The sequence below is a fragment of the Pteronotus mesoamericanus genome, unplaced genomic scaffold, assembly GCF_021234165.1.
Source record: "Pteronotus mesoamericanus isolate MK-2021 breed Mesoamerican mustached bat unplaced genomic scaffold, CSHL_Meso_final scaffold_408, whole genome shotgun sequence".
NCBI classification, from domain to species: domain Eukaryota; kingdom Metazoa; phylum Chordata; class Mammalia; order Chiroptera; family Mormoopidae; genus Pteronotus; species Pteronotus mesoamericanus.
The window spans coordinates 7726746-7734004 of record NW_026555315.1 but is presented as its reverse complement, the minus strand read 5'-3'; positions in this window follow the sequence as shown (position 1 = coordinate 7734004).

Here is a 7259-nt window from a genome sequence, read left to right as displayed (position 1 = left end):
TTGGAGCCTGGGTGACTTGAAGATGTCTTTTACGGAGCATTAAGGAACATAGCGGGGAGAGTTAGTGTGGAAAAAAGAATGATGCTTTTGGTTTTACACATACTAAGTTTAAGATCCTAGCTGGATATCCAGCTGGAGCTTCCATTAGGTAACTGAAACGTGAGATTAGAGCTTGGAAAAGTTTCAGGGGCTGGAGATATAGAAGTGAGATATAGATCTCAGAGTTGTTAGAAGTGATAGTTGAATTTGGTTGGCTCTGTATTGATGAGGAGTAGATTCAGCCGACAGAATAGTGGTGCCCAAATAATGGTAGCTTAAACAAGACGGAAGTGTATTTCTTTTCCTGTCACAGAGTAACTCAGGAGCAGGCAATGCAGGGCTGGTATGGCGGCTCTGCGAGGTCAGAGACTTAGGCTTATTCTATCTTTCTTTTTGCTCTAACAATTCCAAGGTCAGGACCTTGTTCATATGGTCCAAGATGATTCAACATTACCGCATGTGTACCTCCAACTGGTGGGAAGTAAGGAAAATGGGAAATAGACATAAGATGAAAGTATTATAAGACCAGAAACTTAGTTTTAACTAGACACATGGCTGCTCAAAATAAAGGTTACATTTCTCGTCCCCTTGGCAGATAGTGGCCAATGGCAAGTGAGCAAAAGACATGTGAGCAGCTTCTAGGTTCACTTTATAAACATGTTTTGAATATCAATATGTCCTTGCATGCAGAGTCAGAGAGTGCAGTATTGTGAAAGCCAAAGGGGCGAGGGGCCTACTGAGGGAGGGTTTCCAATGCTGCCAACAGGTCCTGGAGGGTGGGCACCCAAGGCCGTCAAACAGTGGCCCTCACCCAGGGTGATTTTGCTTCCCAGGGGACATTTGGCAATTCCTGGAGATATTTCTGACATTTGTGACAACTAGGGGGAGGGAATACTATTGCCATCTAGTAGGTAGGGGCTGGGGATGCTGTTAAACACTGTACAGTGCATCAGGAAAACCCTCCAGCAACGAAGAATGATCCCGCCCCAAAATGTCAATATGCTGGAGTTGATAAACCTTGCATTAGGGCAGCAATTTTCAACCAGGGTGCTACAGGAATTTTTAAAACATGCAATAACTGACTATTTAGTCGGGGATACCGACTTCTCTTCCCTTAGATTGTCAAATTAAAAAATGACAACCACCAACACAACCATAGCCCTCTGGTGTGAATGCCCTGTCTCACATGGGTCATATAATAGAGTTGCATCTTACTGGTCACACAGCATAATAAGGTTGCGTCTGATTATTAATTTTTGGTACCAGAAATCCTTACATACAAGCATAGGCACCTGATTTTTAGTTTTTAGGGGTTTTTTTAGTGTTGAGTGTTATAAGGTCGTTATACATTTTGGATGTTAACCCCTTAGACTGATGGAACTTTGTATCTCCCTTATCAGGAAAATGGTGAGAATGCCTTCGTTTGCTTGCGAGGGGGACAGCTGCATTATAATGCTGTTGTTGTTGCATTATCAAGTTTATTCGTGGGTGGAGAGCTGTGGGTGGATGCAGAAGGGTTGGGCTGTTCCTAACAGTGCCTGCTCTCGCTCAGTCCCACCCTCCCTCTTCCTTGTGGCTGCCTCTGACAGCTCGCCACCGTTCTCAGGCTGATGCCCCAGCTGGCTTCCTATTGGGTTCTGTCCGTTGGGGCACTAGCAGGAGATTGGAAGACCAGAAGAACAGAGAGGCATTTTTACAGCCTTGGGTTTCTGGCAGCGCCTGTTGTGGCCGTGGCAGTGACGTCGCGGCTGGCTGATGGGGACTGTGGGCCCCCATAGCAGGCGTGGGCTGTGAGCCAACTAAAAGCAGGGACTCTCTCACATAAATGTGCCTGGTTTAGGGCAAAACTCATAGTATAGGCCACTCATGGGTGCTTTGTTCTGTTTTGTTTTTGGTGAAAAAGGCACAACAAAATTTATCATCTTAACTATACATAAGGTATACGGTTCAGTAGTGTTCAATATATTCATTCACATTGTTGTTAAACAGATCTCCAGAACGTTTTCTTCTTGTACATCTGAAATGCTATAACTGTTAGATAGCAACTTTCTTTTCCTCCTCCTCCCAGCCCCTGGTAACCACCATTATCATTCTACTTCCTGTTTCTATGAATTTGACTCCTTTATATAAGTTAGGCACATGATTTAAAAAAATTTACGTAGTTGTAGAATTTCACAGTTGGAAAAAAATCTTAGAAATAATCTAGCCCAAGGTGGCAACTGATTTTTTAGAAAGTCACTTTGGAGCAAAAGGGGTGGGTAATTACTATTATTATTATTTTTTGTAAGTCGATAAAAATCATACTTTTTTTGGGTCAGATTGGCAAAATATACATTTTTCTGTGTGCCGCAGAATTTGAGTAATCAGTTTCTGTGTGCCATGAGATGAAAAAGGTTGAAAATCTCTGCATCAGCAGATTAGGGCAGCGTTCCCCAAAGTTTGCCACATATCAGGATCGCCTGCGGAGCCTTTAAACTTCCTTCTGCCCAGGCCACACCCAGACCAATGAACGCAGGATACCTCGGAGAGAGTTTGGGTCCACTCTCTCTTAAATCTCTTCCAACTCTAAGACTTTGTGAGAAAGCTGAGTGATTAAATACTGGATTTAAATTCAAGTTTCCATGTAGCTGACAGTGTGACCCCCCCCCATCAATCCTCGTTACCTGTGAAGTCCCACTGGGTCCAACCGAGCCCGTGGGGATAAAACAGAATGGGGACTTCTGCCCTGTGCTCAGTGGTGAGAATGATCGATCACTATTGGAACTCTAAATCTTTCGAATATTTTTGCATAACTTCTAGTCACACCAATATTGGAGAGTAGGCATGGGAGTTAGGCAGGATCAGAGTCCTTCTGGGTCACGTAAAAGCAAATGTATGACTAAGAAAATAACATTTTTTCCTGCACATACCCATGTGACAGACATTTATTCTCACTTCCCCTTTTCTCCTCCCTCAGCCAACTGGCAATAAAAAGGGGTAAAACAGTGATGTCGTGGAACAGATGACTTTGTTTGAAAGGCAAAACCGCAGGCTGGCCTTTGTGGGAGGACGCAGACTGGGGCGCTGTTGAGAGGCAAAGGAGGCACGTGTTCGGGGATGATTTTGATCCTTACTGAACCAGGCGGGGAACGGGCCCCTGAACTCTGCCTCTTTCTGCAGGGCTCTGAAAGCAGGAGCTCAGCTCTCTAATTGGCCCATATGCTGGTTTTATTTAGTGGCTCAGCTGGGTGGAGTGAACTCTAGGAAGAGACGCATTCATTTTTAGTTACCTCACCAGATCACTAATTTTCACCCTGGAAGCATAACTCACCATAATTACTGTAATCCAAGATGGAGAGGCAGCTATCCCAGCACCGGGGCAGCAGCGATGGCTGTCGCCGAAGCCTTTTGATCTGAGGCTCAGGGCCTGGAGAGCCAGGAAGGAGACCCACCGAGCTGCTCTGCCCGGCACGCTCAGCTTTGGGATGGAGGGATGCTGAAGCTGGCCCTTCTTCCTTTGGGGGGAAGAGACGGAGTTCCTGGAGGAGCAGTGTCTTTTGAGTTAATGGAAAAGTGTGCAGATTAACACAGACTTTTGGCCCGGGGCTAACTGAGCAGCTTTTTACATGCTCAGCTTGCAAGTAGGATGTTAGTCCCTCTTTTTTCTGGTCTCTTCCCATCAACCCACTTCTTGGTTTGGCTTGTTCTTTCCATCTTTCCTGAGGAAAGCCTTCAAAGTTCCTACCGTGCTGCTCTGTCTGTGAGGTAGCTACTCTCTGTCTTATGGCCTCACTGTAAATTCTCTTTCACTTTAAACTCTTTATTAAAAAAGAAGGTTTCTAAAGAATGACCTCAAATAGAAACCAGAGGTTACAAAAATACCCTATTTCCACAGGTGGGGCTAAATGAGAGAGGAAGGGAGAGAGAGAACATCTGTGTGAGAAAGAAGCGTCAATGCAAAGAAGCATAGGCAACCCAACCAGGGATTAAACCCACAGCCTAGATATGTGCCCTGACTGGGAATCAAACCAGCCACCTTTTGGTAGTGCACGAGAATGACACTCCAACCAGGTAAGCCACATGGCCAGGGCCTTCCAGACATTTAAAAGACAGTCCTTAAAATGAGAGAGAAAAGAGGAACTTGACTGTGACGCACTCACACACACGCGCGCGCGCGCACACACACACACACACACACACACACACACGAAGAAGGTGGAGGAGGAGGGGGGAGGAGGGAGAGGGGGAGGGGGAGGAGAGGATGAAAAAGCTGGTTGAGGCAGAACATTTTTTGACTAATATTGAAAAGCTTTAGAGAATTTAAAGCCCAAAGCATCCATTATTACTGACAGCAGGTTGATGGCTTAAAAAGAACGGGAATTTTAGGTCAGGGATATTTTGTGTAAAATCGAGGCTGTGCTTGGGCATTAGAAGATAAGGCAGACAAATAATGGATTGCAACTGGAGGAGCTGCCCTGTGAGATGACCCTCACCCCCTTCCCCTCCTCCCAGCGGCCCTAGGGAACAGATCCGATTTGTATTTTTGTCTTGCGTCACCGGCCCTCACGTTAGGGCAGCGGAGCGGCCAGAGTTATGAACACAGCCCTGTGGACCGCCAGGAGCGTGACATTCAGAGTATTCTAGTGCTTCCTTGATGGTTTTCGATCACCTTTCAAACCCCCAATGATCCTTTTCAGAAGTTACTGCAGTGCCTGGGCACACAGTAGATGTTCAATATGTGTGTGATGAATTGATTCACATTGGAGGAGAATTTGGAGGAAAAGACAAAGAGTGAAAAATAAGGGGTGTTTCACTACTTTACTTTCTCTGGGGTCCTGTCCCTATCAAGCAAGGGCTTCGGATGAGAGGGCTCAGGCCATCCCTTCAATGCCTGTCGGTTGGCTCCCAGGCTCTCCAGCTGGCTCAGGGCCCCAGAGGAGCAGGGAAAAAGGGGCCATTTTCCCCCAAAGTCTCTCTTCATTAATAACAAGCACAGTTAAGTGGCAGTTACATGCTTAGAAGTAAATCATTCTGATGTTGCCTTCTAGAGCAGAACTATTTCCCCTCAGATCTCAGTTTTACCCCATCAGGAAAAGGCCAGGGCTGTCTTGCTTGCAGCAAAACCATTTTGTTTAGGGACAGGAAGTCCTGTGATTTTTCTCACCAACTTCCCTGAGGATGCCACCTTTCAGCTCACACACTTAGATTATTTCTGCCCTCCTCCATCCAACCTTGGGCTACTAAGAGTTTCAGTACATTTTTCTCTGATTCCTACCTCTCTGTTCTTACCCAACTGCCCACAGCTAGAAGCAGTCTCTGGGACAGAGCAGAAGTAATGTGCCAATTGTGGTTAGGGTTGAACACATGTGTCAGTCTGGGAACAAGCATAAAAACAAAGCGCTTGTTACTACAACAAGGTGGGTGGTATATAATTTCTTATCCATCACGGGTGGTGGTGTGGTTAGTGACTAAGCATAGACTATTTGTTTTAACATATTTCTGTGAAGGTAAATTATTTACTGGGAACTATCAATGGCTGTTTTAAAAGGGCCACATGAAGGCTGTCAGGGGAAGGTAGTATAATAATAATGGGCAATTAATTATATCTGGTACAATTTAAAAATATATAATATCTAAAGGACAATGAGAATGCATTTGAATCAGCATCTTTTTTTAAATTTAAATTTTTAGAAAATATTTAATTTATTTATTTTCAGAGAGAGGGGAAGTGAGGGAGAAAGAGAGAGAGAGAAGCATCTATCAATTGCCCCTCGCATGGACCAAACCCACAACCCAGGCATGTGCTCTGACCAGGGATTGAACCCTCAATTTTTCAATTTTCAGGACGACACCCAACCAACTAAGCCACACCAGTCAGGGCAATGGTTCAGCATCTTTTATGGGGAGAGGGAATAGTGTTGATGTAGAAAATATCCAAACCTGTAGAGAATTTTTATGAGTTTATTTGAGCCCAAACTGACAGTTGCCAGGAAACAAGATCTCAAATGCTCTGGAGAATGACAGTGCACAGTTTCTTTTATGCATTTTAAATTAAGGAAGATTACATGAAGGTGGGAGAAATCAAGACAGGGGTTGGATTAAAAGATTATGTGCTCTCTTGAGGGTGTTTGTCTTTGAGGGGTATTCTGGCGTTTCAAAGGTACATTAACCTGGATGCATAGGAACATTGGGGAGGGCTGGCTTAAAAACCTTTTGTTAGAGAAATGGTAGGCCTGGGGCATGGCTACCCACCATAACCTGCCCAGTTAGAAATTTATAGTTTATTACAGCATCCCAGTAAGGTTCTATGTGCATCTGTGTTTGGTCTGTCAAATTATCAGTACCTATGTATTTACTTGTTTTCCTTCAGCTTCAGAAGAAATGCCATGGTATTTCGGGAAAACATGCAGTTAATGGCATATGGAAATAAAATTGAATAAGTTTTACTGTTAATATTTACTACTGAGATAAATGTTCAATAATTTCCAAATAATTAGAAAAGTTCTTACAGTTTTACACTGTTATGCCTACTACATGTGAGGGTTCTATAGCGCCCTCCCCCCAGGGCTTTTATTTTTTTTAAAGATTTTATTTTTATTTATTTTTAGAGAGAGGAGAAGGCAGAGAGAGAGAGAGAGAGAGAGAGAGAGAGAGAGAGAAACATCAGTTGGTTGCCTCTCGCTTGTCTCCAACTGGGTACCTGGCCCCCAACCCAGGCGTGTGCCCTGACTGAGAGGTTCCCTCACACCCCATCCGGTTAAATATGGGAGGAAAGCAGAATATTAATATAATTTTTTTAAAGGTAAAGGAGCACAAAGAAAGGAAATCCAATGGGATAACTCCCGATAGCCTAATTCCAAACTGGCAAGTTGAGCACGTGGAATCAAGTGTAGGATTTTCCATTCTGTTCACAGGGAGCAGGAGGAAGAGAAAGCAGAGCAGTAGGAAGCACATGGAAGATACAGTACTGACTCCTTAGGAACCTAGAAACATGGAGGTCTTGGAGGCGGTGAGCACTACTGCGCCAGGGTTTTCTCCTTCTGCCATCATTTAGTGCATGGTGAAATGTTGGCTGGACAGAGTCCAAAAGTGCAGCGGTATAATGTGGCCTGAAGCTAAAAGCAAAAGGGTTTGATTTTCTCCGTTTTGACTGATTACAAGACCACTCACTTAGGGGTGCGTCCGTTTCCTTGTTCACCACACAGAGCAGTGTGATGTGGGAAAGTCCTCACCTCTCCACA